This window comes from Denticeps clupeoides, unplaced genomic scaffold (assembly GCF_900700375.1).
Source record: "Denticeps clupeoides unplaced genomic scaffold, fDenClu1.1, whole genome shotgun sequence".
Classification (NCBI taxonomy): domain Eukaryota; kingdom Metazoa; phylum Chordata; class Actinopteri; order Clupeiformes; family Denticipitidae; genus Denticeps; species Denticeps clupeoides.
The window spans coordinates 47372-64182 of record NW_021629831.1 but is presented as its reverse complement, the minus strand read 5'-3'; the positions used below and the strand labels follow the sequence as shown (position 1 = coordinate 64182).

Sequence of the window (16811 nt, the reverse complement as noted above, 5' to 3'; positions counted from 1 at the left end):
CACCCGATCAGGAACTCGGGAGGCAGCAGCGGACAGGCAGGTGGTTCAACACGGATTTTATTCAAACCTTCCGTCCACGAGCGACATGAGCAGAACGTACATAGAAAACATGAGGACGCGAAGGACGGGCACAGAGGAGGAGGAGAAGAAGAAATGGGCAAAGAACGGCCACAGCGGAGCAGAAGAGAGGAGAAGAAACTACAAGTCCTGCTTAGCGACATTTTTTGCATTTTCGTTTTGTACAAAAAAATAAATTAATGAAAATCTCTTTCAAGTTTGCAGGAGTTCATAACAAAACCAAAAGCGAAACCCGTGTGAGAATAATACCAACAGTGCGTCTGGCTGTCAGGCGGGTTAGAAAAGTAAAAAAAAAAAAAAAAAAAAAGGCTGCAGAGAAGAGAAGAAAGGGGCGTGGCCACGGGGCGGGGCAGGCCGCTTAGGAGCGCAGGGTCGGAGCGTTACCTCGAGAACACCCTCGCTTGTAGTTCTGCTGGTAGCCGTCCTGTAAAGAGGACGGGAGAAGGGGTCAGGACCCGTCACCGTCCCGCTCGTTTACGCCGGCCGCCTCTTACCCTCTGGTAGTTACTGCCGTTGTAGTCGCGGCCGCCGAACTGGCTCGGACCGTAACCCCCGGCAACGCCACTAGGGAACGGTGCCCGATAGCCATCATAGCTTCCTACAACACAGACATCTGAGCAGGTCAGGGGGGCGGAGTTACCTGGGACGAGGCAGTTAAAGGCACACACACCCCTGAAGCCGTTGGACGATCCTCTGTAGCCGTTGAGCGCCGCACGAGCAGGTCGGGCAGTTCCGCGGCTCATGGCCCCGCCCCTGCTGTTGCTGAAGAACGGCTGCCCCGCCCGGCTAAACCCCGCCCCCAGGCCAACAGCCTGCTGTGAGATGGACTGATGGTCTTGTGGGTGAAACGAACCTGAACACACGAAGAAGAAAGATGAATGGAACGTGGAATACGTGCGCTCCTTCTAGAACTTCCCCGCCTGCTTCTCACCAGGCTGCATCTCCGGCTGCTCCATGGCGTGAGGAGGTTGGCTGAAAGTGGGGAAGTAGCTGCTCTCGAACGGAGCGGGAAGATTTTGAGACTCCACCTCAGCAGAGGGCGCATGTGTGTTGAAGACCTGGACATATAAATGAAAGGAGGGAGAGAACCAGCGAGAACCATGGTCAGGAGAAGCAGATGGAGGCGGAACCAGGGGGCGGGCTGCGTACCGCTTGCATGGACTGGAAGGGCGCGGCGTTGACGTTGATGCCCCCGCTGTGGAGGGGTTTGGAGGGGGGCTGCTCTGGTGACAGGGAGGTCTGAGGAGACATGAATTTTCATTTACTAGATACACCGCAGAGGTGGGAACCTTCACTGGTATCGTGATGCGTCCCATAACTTTCCTACTTCCCGGTGAGTTAATGTCTGAAACGTGTCACAACCCCTCCCTCTACCTCATACGGTCATTTTTCATGGCGTCAGGTGAGCGTGGACTGAGCACAGACATTTGGAACTCCGGGAGAATCAGCATTAGAAGACACCACGATGCCTCGGTTATGAGATGAAGTTACCTGCGTAGGGACAGCGGGGTCCCCGTGCGGGTGTGGCTGCTGGTAGAGGGGGGGACTAACGAAAGCCTGAGCAGAAGAGAGAACCGCAGTCAGGCCTGTGCAGCCAGTGGCGTACAAGATATCGGGGCGTGGCCGCGTCTCACCTGCGGGCCCTGCGGTTGGATGGGCGCGGCGCCGGGCGGGGTCAGTCTGGGTTCTGTGCACACGAGACAGGTTTCTGTATAAAAGGGGTGTCGAGTTCACGCGCGGAGTCGCGGTGTCAGATGGTGACATACCAGAGGACAGCATCTGTGACATGTCTCTGAGGGCGGGGCTTGCCGCGTGAATAGACACTATGGCCGGATCCAGAACCTGTCCGTCAAACTCGAGTATGGACTCCTACACACAACGCACACGTTGTATGGAAGAATTTCACAATTATGACACTGAAATAAAAATACAATTTAATATCATAAACACACACGCCAGCGACCAATCATTCCGCGTGACCCACCTGCATGAAGTTGTAGGTCCCCTGCATCTGGGCCATGAGGTCCTGCACAGCCTGCTTCCGGACGCCCGGGTCGGTGGGCGGGGCCAGATTTAGGGTGGGGGCCGGACTGGGCGGAGTTTACGAGATCTGGAGCGGCCAGAGGTGCGGGGGCGTGGTTCTGTACGCCCGCCTGCAGGGAGGAGAGGCGGAACGAATTGAAGCGGGGCAGCGGTTGCCTAGCAACACGGCCGCACACCGCTACGTACCTCTGGCTCCGGCTCTGGGATCGGCGGGCGGTTTACGAACGGCCGGGAGAAAGCCGGACGGTCGGGCTGGTCCAGACGCGGCTCCGCGTTCGGAACCTCGGCCGCCGGGGGCGGTCCCAGCTCGGTGCTTCCCTCTGCAACGACGAAGAGCCGAGATTGAAACGTCACCCCGCCTCGTCACCGCGGCGGCGGTCACGTCACGCGGCCCGTTACCGTCCTCCGCCGGCTGCTCGTCCGGCTCCGGCGACGCCTCCTCCGCACACGTGCCGTTCCGGGTGCCGCTCTGCAGAACTTTATCCAGCGACTCCTTCAGCGCCTTGTCTGGAACGAGCAGCAGCGTTTCATCACCGGGTCACGGAGAAGACGAGGACGAGCGGGCGCGGCCGGAGAGACGGCGAAACTCACACGTGGTCCCGGCCACGGCCTTCTCTCTGGCCTCCAGCAGCTCCCACAGGTGCACGGACGCCTCCTGGAGGCGCCCCGCCAGCCCCACGCCGGGCTCCCGCGCCGGGCTGACCAGCCGGAAGAAGCGGTCCAGGCCGGCGAGCTGCGGCTCGGAGAGCAGCCGGCGGAGCTGCTGCCGCACCGCGCCCTCGCCGAGCCGCCCCAGCAGCCGCTGCACCTCCAGCAGGGCCTGCAGGCGCCGCTTCTCCTGCTCCTGCCGCAGCAGCTGCTCCCGCCGGGACGCCTTCTTCGCCGCCTTCTGGATCTGCGCCGGCGGAGAGGCGGGGTTAATCTGTTTTCTCCTGTCCCCAGACACGCATTTCCCTTCACTCTGAGACAGTGTCAATTATAAAGTCCACTTTATCACAGAGTCCCCCTGTTAGACACAGACAGAGTTAAATTCACCCTAGTTAGGCTGTCCTAGTTAGGGTACCGGGCCACTGTAGCACCAATATACCACTATAACCACATTTTTCAGTATCGGTCGTACAGTGCAATAAATCCTGGTTCCTGACAACTGCTTTACAAGGACAAAACATGAAACAAACCAGAGGGTCACCACAGCCACCACCACCGTTACAACTACAGCTTCAGGGATCTTCAAGTGGACCAGTAACATCATTATGGACACGTAATCTAGACCATGACACTGACTACATCCTGGACTTCTCCAACCCTACAACTGTAGGACTTATCATTATATCATTCCCAACCCTGCACTGACAACATTTGCAGGCTCACTCTACCCTGGAAGGGGGTCCCTCTCTCTACCACTCCTTCCCAACGTTTCTTCCTTTCTTTTTTTTCTCTCTATTAGAGTTTTTTGTGTGGAGGTTTTCCTTGTGTGCAGAAGGGTCAAGTGTGGGGGGTGTCAACTGTAGGGCCTGTCAAAGCCCATTGAGACATACTGTATGGTGTATGGTAGGGTGGTAGTAGCCTAGTGGGTAACACACTCGCCTATGAACCAGAAGACCCGGGTTCGAATCCCACTTACTACCATTGTGTCCCTGAGCAAGACACTTAACCCTAAATTGCTCCAGGGAGACTGTCCCTGTAATACTGATTGTAAGTCGCTCTGGATAAGGGCGTCTGATAAATGCTGTAAATGTACTGTATGTGATTTTGGGCTCTATAAGAAATAAATGTTGTTGTCGTCGTCTCGCCGCGTAACGCACATTTCACACCGCCGCCGTCGCCACCATCTACTCACGTCCAGACCCAACGCCACGAAGCTCCTCTGGAGGTCTCGCGCGAACTCCAGGTTGTGGGTCACCTCCTGCGCTTTGGCCAATGCTTCCTACACGAGCCAATCAGAGAACAGGAAGTAAATAAAGGCGCTTCCGCCACTTGGACCGTGACCTTGAGGACTTTGCACGACGCACCATCTGGTCTGGGTTCAGCCTCTCGCCTTTGCACTTCTTGGCCTCGTAGTCGCTCAGCTTGACCTGACCAGACAATTCATGGGGGGACGTGAGAAGCGGCAAAGCGGCCTGCACACGACCACCGAGGAGCCACACCCACCTTCTTCTTCTCCATGTTGCGGACCTTCTTGTCGATGACGCCCAGCACCTGCCTGAGAGCCTCGGACGTGCCGGCCGCAGCGCCCAGCTCCGGACTCGCCGCCGACGGCATCTGCACGGAGGAACGCGGACATGTTAGAATACGAACTCGGACCGCTGAGAGAGCTCCGGCCCCCCCTGTCCCCTGTCCCACTGTCCCCTGTCCACACAGGCTAGCGGCTAGCCGCTAAGCGCGGACCGTCTTACCTTCAAAGCCGCTGCCCGAGAAAAGAGGGGAAATGTCGACTCTCTCTGTTCTCCAGACTGCGAGTCGAAGGGCACTTTTTACTTTCACCCACACGAGTAGAGAAGGTGAGAAAGTGGAGCCCCGTGGAGCGTTTATGCGGCTCTAAGGCCCCTTTAGCTGCCCGCGACGATGCCTGTCTCACCTGGCCACGGCGAGGACCCCTGGCTTCGGCCTGAATCAACATGCCAACAACGAGGGCAAAACACAAGTAGAATAGCGCGTCCACGACATTATAATATTTGTGAATGACACGAATGTGAATAATCGAACTGTAATCGAGTGTTTAAAAATGTAAAACTGTAGTACCATGCTGTACCACAGGAGGACGTCAGAATTCTTCCCAACAGCTCCTTACAGACACTAGTAGTAAACGGGTTGGTAGGACACAAGAAGACCCGGGTTCGAGCCCTTCTTACTGCCGTCATGTCCCTGAGCAGGACGCTTAACCCTGAGTCTCCCCAGGGGAGACCGTCCCTGTAAATACTGACTGTAAGTCGCTCCGTATAAGGGCGTCTGGTAAATGCTGTAAATGTAAATGTACCCGGATTCGAGCCGGACACTTAACTCTGAGTGTACCCAGGGGACAGTGAGGGCCTAGTGGTTAAGTAAGCGGCCCCGTAATCAGAAGGTTGCCGGTTCGAATCCCGATCCGCCAAGGTGCCACTGAGGTGCCACTGAGCAAAGCACTGTCCCCACTGGGTGGGACTGTCCCACACACTGCTCCCCGGGCACCTGTCCACTACTCACTCAGGGTGATGGGTTAAATGCAGAGGACAAATGTCACTGTGTGCACCGTGTGCTGTGTTTCACAAGTGACAACCACTTAATCCTGTGTCATGTCTGCATCAGCTGCCCGGTTTCCAGGAAAGTAACACATTGGCTGTGACAAATAAAGGACCGTGACTGCAGCGTGGTGACCGGGCCCAGACACTCGAGGCTCGTCTTCACCCCGGTAAGGCCTGGGGGTTAAAACGCCATCCACCCCCCCCAGGAGGGAGTAATAACGCGGCGCTGGGGGCACATACAGATAAAAGGTAATTATCCTTACAGGGTTATGTAATAATTAACAACACTTGCCGGACGTGAACGCTACTCGCCATGAGCACCAGTGCGGAGCAGAGGATCCCCGGCAGACAGATTCGTACGTTTTACAAATTAGCCACAGATCATCTTTCTCGTCCAATAATTCAGGCCACATGTTGCTGGGCAGCTTTGTGTGCCGCGCTGCCAGGAACGGCGGGTGGTGGGGACCGGGCCCCCTCTCGCGTGATCCGTCAGATTCCCATCATGCCACAGCGCACACAGGCCGGGCTTCTTGTCTCATTAACGGGGCCTTCGGTGATTTATTTGTTTGTTGCCGGTGGAAGCGAGCGGCGCTGCGCCGGATCCTGTCAGCTCGTCCCGGGAGTCACGTTTGGAGACAGACCTTCATCCAGCGGCCTTCTGATCTTCCACAACTAACACGGATCCATCCGTGCGTGTATGTATGAAGGGATTTGGTGCTGTGATGATGGTTTTAGGTTTCGGAGACGTGTGTGGATGTAATAAATAAATCTCACACACTGAAAAGTCCAGTGTGTCCTCTGTATTTACCTGTCACCCTTGGTGACAGTGGGCGCCATGACGGGCGCCCGGGGAGTAGCGTGTGGGGACGGGACTCATTACATTTACATTTCCAGCATTTACCAGACGTCCTTATCCAGAGTGACTTACAATCAGTAGTTACAGGGACAGTCCCCCCCTGGAGACACTCAGGGTTAAGTGTCCTGCTCAGGGACACGATGGTAGTAAGTGGGGGGGCGAGTGTGTTACCCACTAGGCTACTAGCACCCCTCGAACCCGCAACCTTCTGATTACGGGTCAGTTTCCTTAACCGCCAGGCCTGTGGTGTTGTTCTGGTTCCAGCGCTCATGGCTTTTTCTTTTGGTGGGGGGGTCTCAGGACATCATTAAAGCCACATTAATCAGGACCTGGTCACAGATTCAGCAGACGAACAGAAGGTGGCGTCAGTTTCTCAAGAGAAGTGGGCAGGAATGGGCAGTAACCGCACACGGATCTTTACCCCAACACACACGCACACACACACTCTCCCCAACAAACAAACTCCATCACCAACACACACACTGCAATGATGTCAGCAATGATGTTACATAGACTGACAAAACTCTTCAGCCCATTCAGCCCTCCTGACTGCTTCCATCTCTCTCTCTCTCTCTCTCTCTCTCTCTCTCTTTCATCTCCTTCCCACATTTTCTACTCCTTTCTTCATTCTGACTAAATCCGTCTCCCTGGTTGACTGTTGACCCCTGTGCCATCCATATCTGTCTCCACCCCAGAGCAGGCGTCACTTTCCTCTATCTCCCTCCTCTCTTCCCTTCAATCCATCCATCTCCACAAAGAATATTCCAAACATCAACTGGAAAACTCCACTTTCTAGACTAGACACACATATATACACAAAGTCAACGAAGTCATGTGAGGATGGCACAGTAAAAATGGCATTAAAGGTCTCCCGTTATGAACATTTATGAGCTTTTATTTTGGTCTTGTTGGTCCCTAATTCTGTATCTGAATTTTCTTTCTGAAATTCAGACTTGGTGCAGAATTAAAGCCACTTTGATCCAGTCCCACAATGAGATTTCCCAGGACGCGCCGTTTCACTGTCTGTAGCTTTAAATGCTAATGAGGAGGAGAGAGGCGGGACGAGGAGGACTGCGGCCAATAGACATTGAGGTGACATTTGCGGAAATTACGCCACCAACACCATCCACCAACCACAATGTTTGGTGCAGACAGGAAGTTGTGTCGGCGTTTTTCCAGAAAAAATTATATGAACCCACCGGTTCTTCAGAGTGTAACATAACAAAACTAAAAAAATACATTTGTGCTAATTTTTACAGAGATAATGTTTTAGGGGAGGGGTGGGAAATTCTCTTGCCGCAAAAAACATGAGAAAAGGGAGGTAATCTTTCCCCTTGTGACGTCATAAGGGGACAAATTCCAGATCCGAACGTCAGAGCTGCCGTTCTCTGAATGGTGAAACAGAATGATGAAAGCACTCTTTACACCTATCACCATTTCTAGCCCCCGCAGGACCATAGACAGGCTAGAGGAACTCATAGTAATGTTAAATAATCTGTCATGGCCGCCAGTCCACCACATATCGGTGAACCGGAAAACCTTTGTAAGCCCCAAACACGACACTATAAAATGGCACCCAAATCAAACGAACAGGGCGAACTTATATGCTGAATTTATTTAAAACTCCTGGTAGATTGATGGGTGTGGAAACAGCATGAATTAAACAGGGTGGGCCATTTATATGGATCCACCTTAATAAAATGGGAATGGTTGGTGATATTAACGTCCTGTTTGTGGCACATTAGTATATGTGAGGGGGCAAACTTTTCAAGATGGGTGGTGACCATAGTGGCCATTTTGAAGTCGGTCATTTTGGATCCAACTTTTGTTTGGTTTTTTTCAATAGGAAGAGGGTCATGTGACACATCAAATTCATTGGTAATGCTTGGTTTTATTCTTTCATGAGTTATTTACAAGTTTCTGACCACTTATAAAAAATGTGTTCAATGTCAACCATTCCCATTTTATTAAGGTGGATCCATATAAATGGCCCACGCTGTACATGTGCATTTACAGTATTTATCAGACACGCTTATCCAGAGCGACGTACAATCAGTAGTTACAGGGACAGTCCCCCCCTGGAGACACTCAGGGTTAAGTGTCTTGCTCAGGGACACAATGGTAGTAAGTGGGGTTTGAACCTGGGTCTTCTGGTTCATGGACTACTACCACAAAGCAGCCCTGAAACCTGCCGCTGGGTTCTTGAAGAACAGTGTGTGTGCGTGTCTTTAATCCTGACTCATTACTACAGACATCTATCAGAATACACATCCCTCCATGTGTTCTCAGAGCCACACCACCTAATCGCTTTTCATCCGCTGCTCTTTTTATCTGCCTACTTCATCTTTACTCAACACCTCCCTCATCTACTCGGCGTCGGCGTATCCTTTGCCCATATGGAGGAGAAGAGAGTAGAGCGATTTAAAGGGAGGCCGAGGCTTTTATTCACCAGGAGGTAACAGAGAGAGCGAGAGAGGTGAGGACTCAGCAATCTGTTCACCAGCTGCCCGAATCTGTAGTCCTGCACCCCCAAAGCCCTGTGTGTGTCCTTCACAGAGCTCCACAGAACACTTCCATACCAGCCTCGACTAAGCAAGTTCACACAAGACATGCATGCTTATCTTTTCACTTTTCCTGTTCTCTCAACCAAAGTTGTGTTTGCAAGAGTTTCCATATTGTAGAATCAGTGGAGGACGAAGCACACAACTAGAAAAAGAACACAAGAACAACACAGCTAAACGGGACAAGACAAGACAATGTTCAATACAAATTACAATGGCTACAGTGGGGATAAATACAATATTTTGACCAGTACTGTATTTCAGTAGCAGAGATTAATTCCAGCAATACATACGAGTGTGCAGTTATAGATGTAGCGTAACAAAGAATCTCAGACTACATACAGAAAGTATGGTACAAAACTCCAGCATTGTACTTGAGTTAAAATAGAGATACAGAATTATTATTCCATTATAAGTAAACGTGTCGTGACGGCGAGGTTACGTTACGCTCCAACTTTGTCCACCCCAGACACAGGCAACACGCAAAGTACAATTTAAAACAGCAACACTTTATTCGCTATTTAGTCCCACCAGATAAATTTGAGCCAATTTGGTGCTACCTTCCCCAATCACACACAGCAAATAGCGACAGAGTTCAGAGCACATGTACAAGCCCACAATTCGTCAAAATAGCAAATCACACAAATTCACACTCTAAGAGGGTTGAGTGGGTAATAAGATCAGTCTATGTCATGGCCAACGTGCCTCCAGCCCACTAGAGGGCACCTCACCAGCCTGGGAGACGACGACCCGGAAGAGGAAATGGAAGCAGGCGGTGGCAAGTATAAAAGTGAGGTAACCCCAAGGAGACACGCCCGCTCTTTGTATGAGTTTACTCGCCAGAGACGCTAGCTCTCTCACCCCGACCTAAGATAATTGTACCTTCCTGTAATACGACCTTCACCTGCCCACGACTTCGAGAATTGCCTGATCCCCTGGAAACCACGTAAAAAAACCCGACCGGAACTTCCTGGCTACAACCCCTACCTGACCCATCGGTTAAGACGGGATTCCATGCTCCCCTACCGTCCTGACGCCCAAGACCTACTCCCGTCCAGTCCAAGAACCCGGACCATCCTGAAACCCGCAATCTTCCGGTTCTCCTCTGCCCCGGTCCTTCCCAAAGATCCCGAACTGACTCCCCGCTGCATTGCAGCGTGTCCATTGCTTCCTCATTCCTCGCCGGCCAGGCGCCTCCGGTCCTCCTGCCCCGCTCGCCCAGTGTCCTCTACCGGTACGACGGCTTATCCCCACGCCCAAAGTATGTCTGCAAGTACGTCATCGAATTCCCCCTGTGACAGTCTAGTAAATGAACCAGGCTGGTTATCTTAACCCCCATATACACAACATTCCTGAATATGCAATAAACACATACCTATATAAAAACACCTATTTAATAAGAAAAGGATCTCCCCCACGACTAGTACAAAACCAGTCTACCCCAACCCATGAACCAAATGGTCACACAAATTGTTGAACCAGAATTGTGTACACGGCGGTCTCCCTTTCGATGTATTACAGTTCTATTACAGTACAGTGATGTATTGCAGTTCTAATGTTCAATTATTATGTTGTAAATGCTTACATAATCAAATAATTTTAAGTGAAAAGACAGTCTTCTAACAAAATTTCTAGGATTTATCTGACGTTCATCATCATAAGAGGGTGGTGGGGCTTGCAGTCTTTGTAGGTGTTGTGTTTACCTGCTAAGCGCTGACATTCCAAATTTTCCAGAAGTTCCAAGACTCTCCCGCATATTGATGCCCTCATATTGAATAAACTATCCCAGAAACTAGAGTGAGCAAACAAGAGCATGCAGGCACAAGAGTAGCGTGAACATCGCACACCGGAGAGGCACACAAACACCACTCACCTGGTTGAATCATTTACGGCATTTATCAGACGCCCTTATCCAGAGCGACTTCACCCGGATCCGTTAAATAACTCATAAGTCATGAATCTGGGGTCTCCACTGAACAGAATCCTTTGAATTCTAACTACACCATGTCTAAATTACATCTTATAATCATTCATACATCAATTACTACCATAAGAGTTACATAACTCATAGTTTCTTTGCACCACCACACTTAAAAATGAGGTATAAACTATGAACATTTCCTCCTAGTGGATTCCGTTGTCAGTGGTGGCCTAGAAAGTGGACCCGTAATCAGAAGGTTGTGGGTCACATACTGCTCCCCAGGTGCCCGTCATGGCTGCCAACAATGGTTGATGGGTTAAATGCAGAGGACAAACTTTGTTGTGTGCACCGTGTGCTGTGCTGCAATGTATGACAATCACTTCACGTTCACTTGAATCCAAGTTGTACACGCACCAAAAGCAGCATAACAATAATAAGAAACCCACAAACTGAGTGTAAGTGTGCTCAAGCGCCCCTATTGAGTCATGAACAGAAGACACCGTTGTCAAAACAGATCTCGATACAGAACAACTACAATTCAAGATTCAAGACTGGTTTATTGTCAGTGCAACAGTATACCGTGTATTGAAATAATGTTTGACACAGACCCCCCCATAGTGACTCATAAAAAATATATATATACGTATATACACACTAAACTAAACTATACTAACTACCACTAAAGCTTAAATACTGTACAGGTTATCTCTATAGGAGAAAAGTACAAGTGTTCTGTACCAATCAGGTCGGACAGGACATAACTGGACAACATCATGTAGGATGCTGTTGTCCAGTTTCAAACAGGACACACAAGACAAGACAAACATGTGCAAAATGGACAGTATGTTATCAGGTGCAGAAGGATAGAACTTTATTGATTGTTGAGTTTATCGGTGTTATGATGATGGCGGTGCATTTAGAGCTCTGACTGCTTGGGGGAAGAAGCTCTTGCAGTGTCTGGCAGTTACAGTTCTGATGCTTCGGAAACGCCTGCCAGTCGGTAGGAGGGAGAACAGGGCATGTGAGGGGAGTCCGAGCTTGACGGATGAGGTGTTTCTTGTAGATCTGGGATAGAAGTGGAAGTCGAACCCCGATGATGCGCTCTGCAGGGTCTTCTGCTCAGTGACAGTGCAGTTCCCGTACCAGACAGTGTTGTAGCAGCAGAGAACACTTTCAATGGTCCCCCGGTAGAACAATGTGAAGATGGGAGTAGGGAGGTTTCAGCTTTCTGAAGAAATGTAGAAGTTGCGGGGCTTTCTTGAGTATACATCTCCTGGAATTTCAGACATTGGGTTCACGAGAATAACTAAACCTGCGACAGATCATTCGCACTCCCAACTTGACATTCTAGAAGAATTTCCTGATGCTCCCCAGGAATTTGCTGCGGCGCAGGCACCTCTTCAGCGGTGATGGTTCATGCTCCACGTTTCTCACGAACTCGTGCTGAAGAAGCAGCTCAACACTCGGTCTCATTGCCGGATCTAGGGTCAGGGCGTCCTTCAGAAAACGGTGAAATGCTGGAGACCATTTATCCCTCTTTCTCAAGTGAGGCACTCTCTGTTTTTGCTCCCAGTACTCATAGAGTGAATTGCTGCTGGTTAAGACCAGAGGAAGTTTACCTTCTGCCAGTTCCAGTAGTGTTATTCCCAGGGACCACACATCACATCTTTCATCATAGTCACCACTGAGGTCTTCTAGCACGGACTCTGGAGCCATGTAAGCAGGGGTTCCAACAATAAATTCGGGCTTCTCCTTCTGGATTCTTGACATCAGACCAAATCCACAAGCCGGACCTCACCCCGCATCAGTCAGTAAAATATTATTTGGCTTGATGTCCCTGTGCACATACCCTTTCTGGTTGAGATATAGAAGAGTCTCCAGGACTTCTTTTGCCACAATGCTATTTGGCTTTCTTTCAAGGACCCCGTACTCATGTAGATGTTGTCCAGATCTCCACCTTCGCAAAGCTCCATGCAGATGTACAACTTTGCTCCCAGTAGTATTTGTCCATGACCTTGGGGATGTTTTGGTGGTTGAAACGCTCCTGTAGCATACACTCCTGTAATAAGTCCATTAAATTGTCATTGGTGCAGTCTTGAATCTTTATTGCAACCAAGTGACCTGTTTTCAGATTCCTGGCCTTGTGAACTTTGCCAAATGCTCCTACTCCAATGCATTTTAAGATCTTGTAATCCTCATAGGGATTTTCAAATTTCAAAGATCTCCCCACCGTGACTGGCTGCTCATGTTGATCCTCATCAAGCAGTTGGTCCTGTGGTCCTGTGCTAAGTAAAGTAAAACAAATTAAAGGATCTTTCTCCTCTTGAAACTGCCGCTCTTCAATTAGCACATTTTGGACCACTTGGCCCTGCGATTCCTTCTCCTGCTGAAACGGCTGCTTCTCATTAAGCAGCTTTTGGACCTCGTGGTCCTGTTTCTCCTCCTGAACCTGCTTCTCTTCATTAAGCAGCTTTTGGACCTCTTGGTTCAGCAGCTCTTTTTCCTCATTAAGCAGCTTCTGAACCTCCTGGTCCTGCGTTTCTTTCTCCTGCTGAAACGACCACTCCTCAATAAGCAGCTTCAAGACGTCCTGGTTCAGCGGCTCTTTTTCAACCTGAACGTGATTCTCTTCATCAAGCAGCTTTTGCATCACCTCCTGAACCTGCTGACTTTGGAGTACAGAGCATGCCCTAATTTCATCTATCTCCTTCTGGAGCTGCACAACTTGTTTTTCAATGCACTCTTTTATCTCAGTGACCCTTTTCTGGAGCCGCTGAATTTGAGACGAATGTTTTTCTTGGGCCTCCATAAATATCGTTATTAGTTGTTGCAGTAGACGTGGATTCCTCTGCTGGTTACAATCCTTCTCCTTGTCAGGCTCCATGTACAAGGAGCTGTTTTGCTGGTAAATATTCCTCGATCTGTCTTGAATACAAGAATTATTAGACATCTCTGTATACTCTGAAGACATGAGAAAATCCTTTTAGTTAAATACTTACTAGTGGGTGGTGTCATCACCAGGGAAGCAAAATGATTGGTTGCTTCTTGATGCTTCTTAAATAGCTTCAAATTACATCATAAAGAATTGCTTCTTTAGGACTCTCACGTAAAGCTCATATCAAGCCTTGTGAACTTTGATAAATCTTTCTTCGCTGATGCATTCTAGGATCTCTTCGTCATGAAAACAATGCGAGACAGGACTGTGAGCACCTGTGCGTGGAAATGAAATCCTGGAGAAGCGCAAGGAGGCCGGTGAATTACCACGACTGCGAGTGTAAACTCAGCCGAAGCTGCAACATCCACGGATGTTGACACTCGCGTAAAAAGACAAAACAGGGTATGAGAAGGCAGGGAGTCAGGATGGGAAAACAGAGAGGAAAAAAGGAACGGTCTTACTGGTAGAGATGTGATGAGAAGCCAAGTCGAATAATCCTTGTAAACTATTCAATGACTGAGCGATCTGGTAGTGGCCATCCTCGTTTCTGCGGCACTCCCGGTCACGTGAGCAGAGTTCAACCTTCAAATCACCACTTAAACTAGAAACTATAGTGAACAAACAAGAGCATGCAGGCACGACGGTAGCGTGAACATCGCGCACCGGAGAGGAACACAAACACGACTCACCTGGGTGAATAGTTTATCGGCGTTATCAGTTTCCTCCTAGTGGATTCTGTTGTCAGTGGTGGCCTAGCTGGTCAGAAAGCGGACCCGTAATCAGAAGGTTGTGGGTCACATACTGTTCCCCAGGTGCCCGTCATGGCTGCCAACAATGGTTGATGGGTTAAATGCAGAGGACACACTTTGTTGTGTGCACCGTGTGCTGTGCTACAATGTATGACAATCACTTCACGTTCTTTTGAATCCAAGTTGTACACACACCAAAATGTTACAGATCCCAGTGCCTCGGGACTGGGACAGATTGAAAAAGTGTATTTGTTTGTGTCTGCGATTTCTGTATTTAACCGAGAAACACAGGCAGGAATCATTATTGTCGTTCGCTCGTGCAGGATTTCTTTATTTCAAGAAAATCAATTTAACTGTCAGGATTGACGGCACCTGGACACATCACATGTGCCCAATCAGGACAGCTATTAAACTCCTGTGGCTCCGCCCCTCGGCACCGGCGGCTTTTTGGTGAACTTGACCTGGCAGCAGTGTATGGGAAGTACCCACAGAGAACCAGAGGAGAACCTGGAGACGGTGGGTTTTCAGGGCGGTCCGGGAACGTGGACTGGACAGGAGGACGTCTTGGCCGGCAGGAAGGTAGGGGAGCATGGATTCACATCTTAACACAAGGGGCAGGCAGGCTCAAGGTCGGGGACAGGCAGAGGTTGTGGCCAGGAAGTGGTAGTAGCCTAGCGGGTAACACACTCGCCTATGAACCAGAAGACCCAGGTTCAAATCCCGCTTACTACCATTGTGTCCCTGAGCAAGACACTTAACCCTACTGATTGTAAGTCGCTCTGGGTAAGGGTGTCTGATAAATGCTGTAAATGTAAATGTAGGAAGGTCAATTTGGAGTTCCCATCGTGGTTTCAAGGGGGTCAGGCAATTCTCGAAGTTGGGAGCAAGCGAAGGTCGTAGATCATGGGTCTAATTATTTGGCCGTGGGTAAATTCCCTGGTGAAGAATCTCATTCAAAGAGTGGGCGGTGTCTCCTCGGGGTCACCTGATTTTTATACTCAACGCTGCCCGCTTTTATTTCCGCTTCTGGGTTGTTGTCTCCTTGGCTGGTCTGCCGCTCTCTGGTGGGTTGGAGGTGTGTTGGCCATGACACCCCATTTTCGGCCACCGTCCCTTTCCCAGAATGTCCCGCCTCTGCGCTTCTCTACCCCATCAGCTCGCGGTCGTGACAGAACCCCCAAAAGGCAGAGAAGGAGCGGTTGGAGCGCTTTCTTCCCAGTGAGCCATGGCACGGGGCGCCACGTGATGACGTCAGCGCAACGCGGAAGCGGCAATGGAGGCATTTCACCAGCAATAAGGAGGGACCACGCTGGGGAGCCAGCCCGTAGGTCCAGGACCGCCAGGCGGAACCACGGCGGGGAGCCAGCCTTAGGGTCCGGGGCCGCCATGCCGGACCACGCCGGGGAGCCAGCCTTAGGGTCCGGGCCGCCATGCCGGACCACGCCAGGGAGCCGGCCCGAGGGACCGGGGCCTCCATGCTGGACCATGCCGGGGAGCCAGTGAAATAAATATTATTTGATTATTACATTCATTCAATAGCTGCTATACCTCTTCAGAAACAACACACATACCTGTACTTTCAACCCATCAAACAACAATTTTCATAACATTACAAAACAGTTTTAACTCAATATGAGTTAAGCACATCAGTGGTCTTAACATAAGTACACATAAAAATAAATAATACACTCAATCTACCTGGCAGTAGTAAAATGAACAAAGAAACGCGCATGATGCGGCCACCATTTGACTGAATTACACGTGTCTCACACTTTTACTAACTCCTAACCATGTGACATCTCGCTTTTTCCGACACAGTCCGACAGGTGAATTTAGAAAGAGTGGTGCACTCTTCTAACCTGTATTTAAAAGAGAAAACACAAGCAGGAATCATCAGTGTTGTTTGCTCGTGCACGCATTTCTTTATCTGAAGAAAATACTGCGAGAGTTAACACCAATGACCCCCTCCAGTGATAGCTCCCCCTGGTGGTAAGACCGAACTCTTCCCTGAGTGTGTTCCAAGATATGGGATAAAATACAAGAAACCTTATTATGACCAAACTTTTGTGCGCGTCAGTAAAAGCAGCATAACAATAATAAGAAACCCACAAACTGAGTGTAAGCGTGCTCAAGCGCCCCTATTGAGTCATGAACAGAAGACACCGTTGTCAAAATAAAAGTCACAACAGATCTCGATACAGAACAACTACAATTCAAGACTGGTTTATTGTCAGTGCAACAGTATACCGTGTATTGAATTAATGTTTGACATAGACCCCCCCCATAGTGACTCATAAAAAATATATATATACGTATATACACACTAAACTAAACTATACTAACTACCACTAAAGCTTAAATACTGTACAGGTTATCTCTATAGGCGAAAAGTACAAGTGTTCTGTACAAATCAGGTCGGACAGGACATAACTGGACAACATCATGTA

At 49.8% G+C, this 16811-nt stretch overlaps 1 pseudogene; it reads right to left on the bottom strand.

Annotated features, from left to right (window-relative positions):
* Positions 1-39: 39 nt before the first annotated feature.
* On the bottom strand, positions 40-4698 carry LOC114775392 (caprin-1-like; annotated as a pseudogene).
* Between the last annotated feature and the right edge of the window lie 12113 nt (positions 4699-16811).